The sequence below is a fragment of the Passer montanus genome, unplaced genomic scaffold (assembly GCF_014805655.1).
Source record: "Passer montanus isolate IOZ18808 unplaced genomic scaffold, ASM1480565v1 scaffold26, whole genome shotgun sequence".
Lineage (NCBI taxonomy): Eukaryota > Metazoa > Chordata > Aves > Passeriformes > Passeridae > Passer > Passer montanus.
The window spans coordinates 4,902,647-4,916,196 of record NW_024367261.1 but is presented as its reverse complement, the minus strand read 5'-3'; the positions used below and the strand labels follow the sequence as shown (position 1 = coordinate 4,916,196).

The following is a 13,550-nucleotide window of genomic DNA, read 5'->3' as shown; positions in this document are numbered from 1 at the left end:
GGTTTATAGGAACAGCTCCTCATTCCCTTTCCAGGGATATCTCTGCTCACACTGCAGAGGTGAGCCTGTGCTTCAACTGACTCTCCCTGTAGAGCTCAGGAAAAATTTAAGTCAGAGGCAGAAACTGGTTTCTAACTAGAATGAAATAAAATGAATTATCTTTTCTATTTCTCTTCCAAGGAGGGCAATATTTTCTTGTGACATCCCTCTGGAACTGTGTGAATTGAGATGGGACAGGACATTTCTCTGTATTAAATCAAATAACTGTTTGCCTGAGCAAATCAATCTATGAAGCATCTCTAAAGCAGTTTACTAGGCCCTGATCCTATACTGTTGATTGATTTCAGTGAAAGATGTGAACCTTAAGGACATGCTTCTATGTGGAGTTATTTTGAGGAAGAAATAAATCTGTTGAATTGTTGGATAACTCCAAGTGCAGACCTGCAGGATAAAGCTTTTGATGGTTTGGATCCAAAGAGCTAAATAGAAGTGTTGATAGCAGGTTTCCCGGTGGATGCAATAAAAACTATTTACCCAGCCACAACCTTTTGTTTTGAATTTGGAGAGAGGACAGGTCCAAATACAAAGTAATAGTCTGTAAAATGGGCATAGTTTATCTTTCCACAGAACCATTGATAGGTAAACACCCAGCATTTAAAAATATTTTGCTTTTAGATTTAAAAGTGGTTTTCACCCCTATTTTATAATTGAGAAAATTGAAGCATATTGAGTTTTAGTTACTGGTTGATATCAGAAACCTGGAAAAGGGCAGATTAAAAATAACAGCTGGGTCTGGAGAGCAGTAACCTAATCACTGAATAATGTTGTCTTAGAGCTAAAAGCCTGGAGGAAAAAGCTGAAATGTCTTTCTTCTCAACTCTGTCTCTACCCATGTCTGCATATCAGAGTCACCGAGCTGGAAAAATATGAATGTTGCAGTGCAGCATGAATGAACTAAGTTGTCTCCTGAGCAGTGAGTGCATTTCCCAGCTGGGGAGGACATTGCAAAGCTTTTAGGAGTTTCCAGCACCACTTTACCGAAGCAAGATCCTCTTGAGGATGCCCTGGTTGAATGTTGCTTTTTTTTTTCTTTTTCTGTGTCTGAGGGACATAACAATCTCCTGTTTCTAGCACAGCCTTTGCCAGATCCTGTGTCAGGATGCATAAACAGAGGTCTCTGGTGCAACAGGAGGTGTTTTCAGAGCTGCAAGAGCTCCGACTGTGAGTGGGAAGGGTATTCAACAGCTTACACGCCTAGGTCTTTATTAGCTGAACAGGAAAATTTGCTAAAACCAATAGGAAGAAAAAATGCAACGAAGGGCAGATAAAATCAATGACCTCGTCAGTATGATGAGACTGCTGTTGTTTCCACATCATTTTGGTCCTTGCTTTGCTGCTTTAAAAATAAAAAACCCACCAAAACTGAAACAGAGCCACCCATCACACTGAACCCACACCTCCGATCCCTCTGCAGTCCTGATGTCTCAAACTAACTCACCTTTGCACCAAGTAATCAGAGGTTGCCTCCTGCCCCCAGGCTCCAGAGGAGGATACTGTGAACCTTGCTCTGCTTTGAGACAGATCCCAGCTTCTTCTCCAGCTGCATTTTGACATGAAATGGAGATGGTCAGATTGCCTTCTGGTGCCTGTCTGGGCCAGTAACCACTGATGGTGGCTGGTTTCTCTGGCAATATTCAGAGGTGATGTGCAAAGGGAAAGGAGTTAACTGTTTGACAAGGGACAGCTTTATTTACAGACTGCTGCCAGGCTAAAATCAGTTGAACTGCATGAAATGATGTGCACTGGTTTGTAAAAAGAGTTGGAAAGCCGTGACACTGATTGGCAGTGAAAACTCTATAAAGCAGCACACATCAATGGAGTAATTGACTGCTTCCCTCACATAAATGATTTTTCTCCTTGCCATACTCTTCATGCACTTGAGCAAGCTGTGCTTCATACTGAAGGAACATAGCAAACTTAAATAATTTTCTGAAAGCTGTGTAAGACATGAGACAGAGCTTGGGTGAGAGAGTCTTTAAAGATACTATTAGTAATACTAATAACAATAATTTAGTGAAAAAACACTGTCTTTTAAACTGTATAAGGAGAAAAACTTCCCTTACAGGAATTCAATCAAGCAAGAGGGCAGGACAGTGCTGACTTTGCAGATCTAATGCACCCATCTCCTTGCATCCATCTGCTTGCTCCAGTCCCAGAGCTGCTGGGTAGCTTGCTCAGCATCACTTCCTTGATTGTTGTTCAGTTGTTTCCAGGGATCTGGCATTTGAATTTTGGAAAACTAAAAATTCTTTTGTTAAGCTCCTGCTGACCTTGATTGTTAATAATGATTTCTCCAGCAAGTGTTGGCTTTGCTCCCCTTACAGGGAGGATCAGGTTTTCTTAAAAACCCAGCAGGAGTCTGTGCAACTTTTATATCTGAAGCAAGCATACATGCAGGGCACCTGCTGTGCAGCTGGGGCACTGCCCTCCAGCCAGGCAGAATTAACCTGCACTGCAAAATTAAAGGATAACCTTGAGCTTGGCAAGGACCTCAGAAAAGAAGAATTCTTCTCTCAGAACAACACCCTGCAATAAGCAGAGATAAGTCTGAGCCACAGCACCAGGTCTGGAGCCAAGCTGTTGTGTATTTTGGCCTGCTCAGAGGTAGGATTTCTTCATAAACCTCCCCACAACAGAAAACTTTGAGGTTTCTCGTTCACTCTTCTGGATTCATAATCCCAGGCATTCTGTTGTTGAGTGTGTTCACTTTATGGTTTTTCCTTGGTCTGTTGCATGCTAAGGGCCAGTGTGGGGTTTGGGTTGGGTTTTTTTTATTCAGTATTGCTTTAATCTTCAATGCTACCTTCATATGCTATTCTTATGGGCTTACACAAGACTTTGTGAGCTCCTGTCATCACAAAATTTAAGGAGGCTGTTGCATACCAGCTATGCAGCTACACTGTGGGATCAAAAAAAGGAGCCTGGTCCCTGTGAAATGTGTGGGAATGAAACCTTACTTAAGTGAAAGTATCTTTGAATGCTTTCCTAGATTCTTTCCATAACAACCATTGGGTTGTACAAGGCAAGGAGGTGGAAGTGTTCTCCCTTTGGAAACTTTTCCAGGGAGGGACAGGAGCGTGCACCAAGGAAGAAGGCAAAGAGCAGGTGGTGCAAGTGTCCTGCTGGGAGTTTCCCTCTGCTCCCTGTCTCTTGGTCTCTGCTCTTCAGTGGGACTCAGGACTCACAGCTGGCACAGATGCAAAAAAAACCACCAGCATCAAGGACAAGCTGCCAAAGATGACTGCTGGTGTCTGGCACTTCAGTGGGGCTTGTGACTGCTGAAGGTGCCTCTGTGTCCAAAGGGCTGAAGAGGATGTAACAGATCCATTTGCTCAGTGTGAAGACAGGAGTTCAATGACATGTTTCAAGGGATCACACTAAATACTTGATACTGCAGAAGATAATTAAGTTGTGTAGCAGTTTATCACAGGAGATGCCTGGATAATCAGGATTTCAAAGGCCTTTAAATCATGGTTTGTAGCCTAGCTGTATTTATGATCTAAAAGGAACTCCTGTGGATTTTTGATAGGCTGTTAGATTCCCTGGGGGAGCAGTCAGTTTCTGCCCACTTCCATGACACCTCCTCATTAGAAATGAAGTACTGACCTGGCTGCAGGCAGCAGGCTCTCTTGCTTTCAAATCCCCATCTGAAATTTCACAGAGGGTTAAAGCCATCAAGTGTTTAAGTGAGTGCCTTGATATGTCTCTTCCATTCACAACTTCTTTCCTTTGTCAATTATTCCCTCTACACTGTCTTCTCCTTGATCAAATCAGGAAACATTGTCTTCATTTCCTGTATGATTCCCTCCCATGTTATACTGGTTTCTGCAAGTGGAAAAACAGAGCAGCAAAACCTTATTTTCCAGAAGAGGAAAATAACTTCTGAGTGGGGCTCCTGGTTGCAGGGGACAAGACCAGATTTTCTGGGAAACTTTAAGCAAAAAAGCCCTAGGTGATGCTTAGCGTGCTTTTCAAACCAATCTTTCCTAGCTAGATCCCAGGATGCAACATCATGGGTGACACCAAATCTCCAAGACACAGCTGATTTTGTTGTCATTAAATGATGCTGGTTTTCATTCTTTCTGTCAGCAAATTGACTCAAATCCCTCAGCCACAAGTTAGGACTCAAAAGGATTTTTAGTAAATTAATCCATGCAGTCAATAAAGCACCTCCAATATATCCTGGGTGTTATACCTGATCCACTTGGATGCTTCCTGCACCAGCATATTACTTCTTCTTTTCTCTGTATCATCCTCTTGGTATTTTTTGAATTCCTGCCCTAGTCATGCACAGATGCAAATTTCTACCTTAGGTTTCCAGACCTGCATTAGCATATGTCAAATTTGTCTCGGTGACCTGGACCCTGAGAGCCCAGAGCATTGCAACCTGAGAGAGCAGGGACTGTCTGTTTGTTTGTCTGGAACATTGACCCAGGACCTTAGAAATCTTCTTTCCTCAGGATGACTTTTTTCCTAATTAGTGGCTGTAGATGAGGGTGTGTGCATACCCATATATGAAGAGAAGGGCAAACACAAACGTTTGTGCAGTTAGCAGCTGCTTTCATACAAGTGTATTTAGTATGTGCAGCTTGGAGCTTTCCTTCCTGCTTACAGACCTGTCATTCCCACTGGGCTCATGTATTTTAACACTGATTAACTACAGGTACCTTATGTGACTTTCTCTTCAGTCAATTATCTCCCAGATCCTGAATTAAGAAATTATATATTTACAAGTGTCATACTTTTCCTGTAAGAACAAGGAATACTGGAGAAAAAAATTGAACAGATAAATTTTTTACTCTTTTGGTATCCATAAGCCAGTCTGCTGAAATGAATGAACCCCTGTCTGTTAAATTCTGTCAAGATGTAAGGAATTAATAGTGTTATTTGAAGCCCATAAAATAAATAAGTTCTCAAACTCAGGACCCAGCTGCATCAACATGAAAAAGCTGTTGTACTTCATATGTCTTGCTATCATTTAAGCTTTTCTAAAAGTGGATTCAGTAATTGTTTCCTGCTTTCAAATAATATGGTTGAACTGTGAATTTAAAATAGGCCAAATTTAGCAATTCACTAATAAGACAATGCCAAGAACTCTGCATTTCAAACTCTCAGTTGCAGGAATGAAGCTGCAGTCAGAAATGTTTTGCACACTTGCATAGTCCTGCAGCTCCCATCTGTGTATGTGTAAAGCTTAGATTTGCAAAACACCCTGTTAAAAGCAGGGTTTCTGAGGTTCAAGCATCAAACACATATAAGGGAAGAAATGGCAGGATTAAGGCAGTCTTGTGCAGGTATAATTTGCTATCCACATCTTTCTTGCTGATGTATATAAGTTATTGTACAGTCTTTACCATACCACCTATTCCTTTTTGCCTGAGCTTTCTCTGGGAGTTAATAAGGGTTGTATAGTGAAGGAGAATAATAATAAAAATAATAAAAAAAAAAAAACAACAAAAAAACACCAAAAAAACAAAAAAAAAACCCAAAACAAAACAAAAAAAAAAAAAACAGGGGCCCTGCCTAAAAAAATTTTGAAGATATGGAAGTCCATAGAAAAATATTTTCATGAACCACAGAACCAATAAAAAAATTGTTTTCCATGGTTTCCAGCCATTCATTCCTTAAACTCCTACCCCTACTTCCGTAACTTCCCTATTTGCCTAAGCAAATGTCTGCATGTTGTGTCTGAGCCCATTCCAGGTCCCCAGCTCTACCCAAGTGTGCCAAATTTGAAGAGTATTAATTGTCTTTGACATCACTGACCTTCTGTGAAACTGGGTTGAAACTGCCCAGCAGGTTCATATGTTGTTAAGGCAAAGAGGCAGGTGGGTGGATGGATGGATGGATGGATGGATGGATGGATGGATGGATGGGTGGATGGATGGACGGAAGCTTTGACTGACCTCAATTTTATTAACCTTTTCAATTATCTGTAAAAATAAACATTATCCCAAATAACACAGTTTTGCTTATACAACAGATTCCTGTGAGGTAATAAATTTGAGTCAAGTTTTTCATAGACAGTTGCATATTTGTACTCTTGATTTTTCTGAGTGCCTTGTTTAAGGAAGTGCTACAGCATTTTATTTGCAATCAAAGGGACAGCATAATGTTAAGTAGTCACAAAACATCAGACCTATAAAATCTGAAATTAGGCCAGAACGTGGTGATGATTCATCAAGATACTGTAGGGATGACTGCCAGGGATAACCCCTGTTAATTTATAATGTTCCTTTTACTAGGGCTTGGCTGGTGAAGTTGAGACCTTGGAGCTTTATGCTAAGCAAGAATAAAGCAGTCTATTGAATAGCTGCTCACTCATTCACTTCTGTCTGGACATGTTCCAGATGAGGTATGTTCCTATAAGTAAAATAATTTGTCATTGTAGCTGGAAATAGCACCATTCTGAACACAAGGCAATTATGGTATGAATGGAAGAGGGGAGAAGCAAGAGGCTGGACGGTCTTAATTCAATATTCAAATTCAAAGTATTTAATTTGATACTGAAAAAAAGTTCCTAACCAACAAACATTGTTCTTATACATTAAAGAACAAATATAAAGTGAATATTTTTCAAAAGCTTGTTTCTTGTGACTCCTATTATTAAAGACTTCCAGCAAGTGATCTATATATAAGTTCCAAACAGAACAAATTTTGAAAGGCAGCTGTCATAAATCCCCAGAGCTGGGGAGAAAGGAGGGAGCAGGAAGGGTAACCATGATCTAGTAAGTCATTTTTTGGCCACAAAAGACCAGACCTGCATTGATTTAAAAAAAAAAAAAAAAAAAGAAAAAAAAGTCCCAACTGAAACCCCAAAACAACAAACCCTAAAAGACTTCATCATGTTACAAAAATGGGCTTAATAATACAATGCATAAATACATAAATACAATATATGCCAGCAGGTCCCAAGATGACAAAATAAAAAAGGATTTTCAAATGATGGTTCTGTCCTCCAGAACTCAAAAACACATTTTAGAGACAAATAGACAAATCTTAGTTTTAAAATGAGGCCTTTTTTCATGCTGACAAGCTCATTAACAAAGAAAAAAATATATTGTTTGCTGTCTAACTGACCATGGCACCCAAAAGAAAGAAAAAATTAATGCCAGATGAAAACTTGAGTCCAGCACATTCAGAAACAGCTAAAGGAGTGATACTTCCTAACTGTTCCAATTACTGTAGGACTAGTGTTGAGGATTTACACATCAATTGAGTCTCAGTTTCTCCTATGACAGCCTCAAAAATCACTGATTCTCTTCTCTGCACCCTTTGTGGTACAAATGATAACAAGGATTATATGGATATCTAACAAATCTGTTAAGATTTGACATAGTTTGGTGATCTACCCACGCAGAGAAACTGGTCTGTCCCTTTACCAATGAGGCAGGAGAATCCATTCCCTTTAAAAAGAGCAAGTTGAAACAGAGCTGATTTGCAAATTTCCTCTTAGCAAGCCACGAGTGCATGTCTATGGTCATGTGAGTCATTTCCAGCAAACCTGGAACAGCTGGAAGAAGAAAACAGAAACAGGGATCATATGATTCACCCTCATATGAACTCAGAGAAAAAAAAACAGAGGTAAAGTTCACAAGCTCCAAAAAGTAAGAAAATTGGAAGAGTTGTATTAATAAGCCTGCTCTTTGCCCTCTTGGTAGCAGAAATAATGGGGACTGAGAAAGATTGATCAAAAGATTAGGATTTAATAAATTTTATTACTGGTGTTGGTAGTGTCAAAAAGTTACTGACAAAAATTTTTCAGTATAAATTTTAGAAGGAGAAAATACCAGCAGTATGCAGAGCCAAATAAAACAACTCATCCATCAAACTGCAAAAATCCTGCGTCTGCATCCTTTACCCTTTAAACAATGTTTTCTTCCTTTGCTGATTTATTTTGCTTTTGCAGAATGACTCCTGTATTCTGCTGTAGAATTTTACTCTTCCCCTAGAAAAAAACAGCAGTGATCTAGCAGGCTTCAGGGTCCGGGATGACCCTACAGAGGTACGAGCATGTCCTGCGTGTGACAGAGGAACCTTTAACCTGGTACTGCTGACTGTGTATGCTACACCTCCTCATGTTTACAACAAGCAGAGGTGAAAACAGTGGGATCCATTGGTCCTTACTCCTTCTGCTCCTTACTCCTTCATCATTCAGGTCTGATGCTGTTGGAGGAGCAAGCAAACGGGCACAGAGGTTTAACCATGAACTCTACATTGATGACATCAAGATCCACAGCAGCTTTAAGGAAAGTAATTCCCTTTCTTGCTCCCATGCTGGTTTGTATCTGCACAAGCAGATGCTATCTTTATGTGGGTGCAAATGAGGAACCCTTGGTGCATCAGCCCGTCTTGCACTGCTGCTTCTCTGAGCTGGCAGAGTGATAAACAGCAGAGTTCAAAGTACAGCTCTTTCGGAGGTCAGTGGCTTGAATCAGATCTTGGCCTAATCAGTTTTTCATATTGACACTCTTTGAGATAAGAGAGAAGATGCCCCTGAACTTTGATGTCTGGTAAAAGACACATGCCAGGCAGTGGATTATACAAAGAAACATTAATCTCCACTGTTTTGGACTCTGGGATAAGATAGCCAGGCTGCAGTCAGAACAAGATAAGGCCCCTGTCTGAAAGCTTGGCTTATCAATATAGTTAGCAAGTTATTTTGCCTACAAGTAATTAATGTAATTCCAGCTGATTATTTTGTTTATAATTTTCTGTTTTGCAGGGAGTAGTCCTTATCCATAGTAAGGCAGAGTTCAGTCACAATTGCAGGTGCAGGGGTTTGAGCTATGGATAAAGTACTACATCACGAGATTGAGTTTAGGTCCTTGTCTGAGGGCTGGATCAGAGACTGTAAGAGTCTGTATTTACTACATCCAAAAGTATCATGGCCTGTCTTAAGCTGTAAGAGTGATGCTGGCTTTGTCCCACTTGTTTAATGGAAAGGGCACTGCAGAGCACTGATTTTATGAAAAGCATGTATAAAACAGGATCTAGGACCAAAGTCAAAGAAAGTCATCTGATCTAATAGCTACTGCAATTGATTCAATACTCCCTGCATATTGGCCCTCTACAAAAGGAGTTTTCATTGGGGAATATGACACATGTTGAAAGTGAGTCTTACCCAAAATCATTTTATCCAGCCTCAGCTAAATAATGCTTTACAGGGCAATCCAAAGAGTAATTCAGCAGATTCAGTTTGAGCCCAGCATCTGTTGATTTGGAGCCACACAGGAAAAAAACCCTTCATATAACATGTTGCTTGTAGGATGAACAATCAATAAGAAGAAATGTGATTATTAAAACCCGGGGAAGTAAACTGCTCAGTGCTGAGCAAATGGTTGGAGAGTACACAAAGATACCTAGCAGCATTTCTTGGAGACACAAAATAAGATTACCAAGACAAAATGAAGAAAGTTAATTCTTAAAGATAATATTCAGGGTAAAATATTTAGTGTTTTTACTTCCGTTTCTTAAGTCTTGGAGATTCATAATGATGTACAGGAATGTACCTTAGTAACTATGTAGTTTGCAAAAGAATTTTTTTGAGTTTTGCTTTTAAACAGTAACTTTGTTTCCAGTACTTTAATGGCTGTGTACATTTAGCCATAATCAACATGAATTTTCCCCTTTAAATATTATCTGCTTTAAGAGAAACACTGGGGTGACTTTGACAGGAGTAAGGCTTATTGATTATCTTCCACACCACACTCACTCTTCCACCTGTACATGGGAAGTATTCAGGCCATGCATTTCCCAAGGCATCCTGGAGGCCACCTTGGCCTGCCACCAGGGCAGTTTGCTACCATGAAATTGCACCATTAAAACCATTAAACAGCTACACTGCTCACTGTGACCCCAGTAGTCTAATGGATGTCAGCAAGTGTTTTGTTTACTGCTTTGTTCACAGACAGTAATAATCTGGAGATGCTCGGTTTCATAATCTGCTATATTTGGAACAACTAGCTTTAAATTAGTTTCATACTGACAATCAACAAGAAAAATTATTTCAGCTTCCCCAGCACTTGTTCTTAGCAGCAGAAGTCACAATGAGAATATGGATTTTGTCATTGTACACAAATCCTAAGTATATCTGAGAGTCTCTGGCCTGGGATATGTTTTTTGCCAAGTCTTGAGGAATGGGTTGAGAGTCTGTACCATGAAAAACAAAGTTTTGAGAATAAATCTTTCTTCTAAAGTGTTAGTCAGTGGTCCTCTGACAAGATGCAAGGTGTTAAAGGGACATTTCAATGACCAAGTGTCTTCAACCTGTCACAGGCTCTAAAGAAAGAGGCAAATCAACTACTTGTGGATGCTGTTCAACACCAAGGCACACACAGACACCAAGGACATGAATATTCAGGGAAGGTGATCTTACTGGTCCAGAGTTCATGCAGGCTCTCAGTGAGATCCATGCTTTGTATTTAATTCCTAATGGTTTAAATTTCAAGCTGAATACTAACTTCAAGAATCAGAAGAAAGTGAAGTGCACAGAAGAAAACTAAAGAAATAGTTTTGAATAAAGCAACTTCATAGGGATTTTTAAGTGAAAACGTATTTGGTTGGTATGACATTTTAAGCTGGTTTTACCCACGTTTTACAAATGCAAAAAAAAAAAAAAAGGCAAGTGCAACATTGTCTATGTCTTTATATAGTATGTATTGTGTACATACGGAAGGATGTGCATCTACATGTACATATACTCATATCACAGAAGAATCTAAATATCCAGTATATGCTCCAGTGTTTCAAGGGTACAAACTACACAACAAAATAGTTATGCATAAGCAGGGACAATTTCACTTGTTCTGTCATTTGTGCTAAATAATTGTTGATAGATGCACTAATACAGTGAGACACAACATTTTTGCTTATCGTTTTCCATTTCATTTTTACATTACTCTACCAAATAATTTACTCTTTGCTTCTCAAACCCAGAGTAGTAGTGCACAAGAGCTGCTTGGTCCTCATTTTACTATCCTAGGTATTTCTTCTAAATTAAGTTTTCAGATAATTTGCAGAAAGAAACTGAGATAACATACAGACACACTTTGTGGGGGGGAAAAGTGTTGGGTAGGGGGATGATGTGCATCAAGCCAAGCAGATGCAGAACTGTTCTGGCTACAGAAAGGGGAACCTCAGGTTTCCTTGGGAAAACACCCTGCCATTCCTCCATGCTGTCACCTTTAAAAGAATTGCTGACAAAGGCGGGGTTGTTGCAATTAGCACAATCATTATGAGGTGACATTTATGAAGTGTCACCTCCTGAGAAGGAGCTCTGATACCAGGCAGGGATGAGCTTTCAAAATTTTCATGAAGTGCACTTGGCAATGTGTGAACTGGACTGTCTACAGTGTATTCCACTTGCCATGTTTGGCAGGGTGGTGAAGATGGAAGGGGAACTATGATAATGATTTGAGCTTAGCAGTATCCTGGGGTGAGCAGTAGAACCTACACAGAAAACAAATGTTTTCTGAAGTATCAGAATTACTCTGTGGGTGACTTGACTCTGTGAGTTCAAAGGACATGAAAAAATTCTTCACACACATCCACAGATGCAAATAAGGACAATCTGTGGCTAAATGAGCTGTTCTCCCCACCCCAACCCCCTACCCCTTGCCCAGTATTTTTTCAGGAAGAATATACAAAAAAACCCTGACATATGGCAACTGTCATGTCTGGGCTTGAATTTTTCCTCCCTTTTGTACTTTGAAAGGTTTAAACCAGCTCTGCACATTTTTCACTAACAAATGACTCCTACAACCCTGCTGTTCTGCCACAATCCATCGGTTTCGTGGGGTGCTGCACAAATACATGCATTTGTTCTTGTCATAAATCCACTGCGCAGTTTGCCTTCTTTCTGTGATGTTCTCCAGGAGACCTGTACACTCACTTCCAGACTGTGATCTACAAGCACAACAGAGCTTTGAGGGCCTGCTGGACCCACACTAATTTAATTGTTTAATTGCACAATTGTTGATCAATGTTCTTCTACCATATGCCTCTCTCTTTACCCCCAAGCACGTGTAAGTAATCATCAACACACCTCTAAGCAGTGTATCCTAGAAGAGCTACCATGCATTTCTTCTGCAATAAAGGAGCCAGGCTGACTGATGATATGCATTATGGTGTTACCTCCAGCAGAAATACTATGGGAGAGGTGAGCACAAAGAGCTACGGAAGGGAAATGAAACGTAAAAAAACCTTGGGAAATACCTGGCAGAGAAACAATGACAGAAAACAAGGTTAGAGAGTTACAGGTGAAATTCGAGCCAGCAACGTGATGCCAAACCCAGGAAATGGCATGTAAATGTCATGAAGAAACACATGGAGATAATTACCCTGCTCCCCTCCTCCTGTAGAGCCCTCTGGAGGCTGGAGGTGTGTGCTGGTTTAGGTGTGTGACGGCTTAGGTCACCTGAGGAGGCTGTGAGAGAGAACAGCAGAAATCAGAGGTTCAGAAAATAGGAACTACAAATAGAGGTTCAAGCAACTGGCTGGTTTTGGCCCTATTCAAGAAAATTCAAGTGAGATGTATTTCTTCTGATATAAAAAGGGCTATAGATAATGAATCAATAAAACAGTTGCTGTGTAATTGTCACTCTGCTGAGGAAAATGGCAAAATTAAGTCAGTTAATTTGCAACAAAAGAGAACTCAGCTAAATAAACAACTTTGGAGATTTATTTTTGGGTCTGGTTACAAAGTATATTGATTTAGCCTGAAAATTAGAAGACTATGCCTTATAGTAAGAGTAATGAAGTCCTTCAATAACCTTCTACTAGGAAGAATGGAGGTAAAATTATTAAGCTTACTATTTGCAAGATGTGCTTTAAATCCATTCTTTTTTCCCCCATGCCTGCTACACGGCCTTTACAAAAAGCAAAAAAGAAGTGTTATTTAACTCTTCAAAAAAGATAAAGACATAGCAGAACAGACGTAACTTTAAGTGTAGCAAATCAGAGTGCTGATCTTACATAATTGTTCATCTTTCTTTTTAGATATGTATATGAACAAAGTCTCTTCTAACCATACATACACAGGCCACACAAATCTATGGGCAGTGTTTTTCCCACAGACAACAGGTAGAATATTATGCCTTTTTCTGTGTTGTCAAGTATTCCTATGGAATTGTATATTCTACATTTCTGTTTTATGGAAACAACGTTGACATTAGAGCAGAAAACATTTTTTCCTAATGCAGCCTTAGATTTTTATCCCTTATGAAGCCGTTGGCTGATTGATAAAGATTTACCACATTTCATCTGTATTGAAATCTCACAGCCACACAGTATTAAGATTATAGAGTTATAAAATTTTCCTTCCATCTCTCCTTTGCCCCTTTGGCTGTTGCCATGTATTGCTGTCCCACAGTGCTTCAGTCCAATGTAACATTTTGTAGGGAACAGCATTCCCAGGTCCTTTATAGCACAATCCAGGGTTTATACCACATATGTGGTCTTTAAGAACCAAAGTCCAGCTGGAAAGCTGG

At 39.8% G+C, this 13,550-nt stretch overlaps 1 long non-coding RNA gene across 1 annotated transcript; it reads left to right on the top strand.

Annotated features, from left to right (window-relative positions):
* The first annotated feature begins 2,567 nt into the window (after nt 1-2,567).
* On the top strand, nt 2,568-9,260 carry LOC120503598. Its single transcript, XR_005627793.1, has 3 exons — nt 2,568-2,664; nt 6,306-6,415; nt 7,970-9,260. It is a non-coding gene; the product is annotated as an uncharacterized LOC120503598 (long non-coding RNA).
* The last annotated feature ends 4,290 nt before the right edge of the window (nt 9,261-13,550 follow it).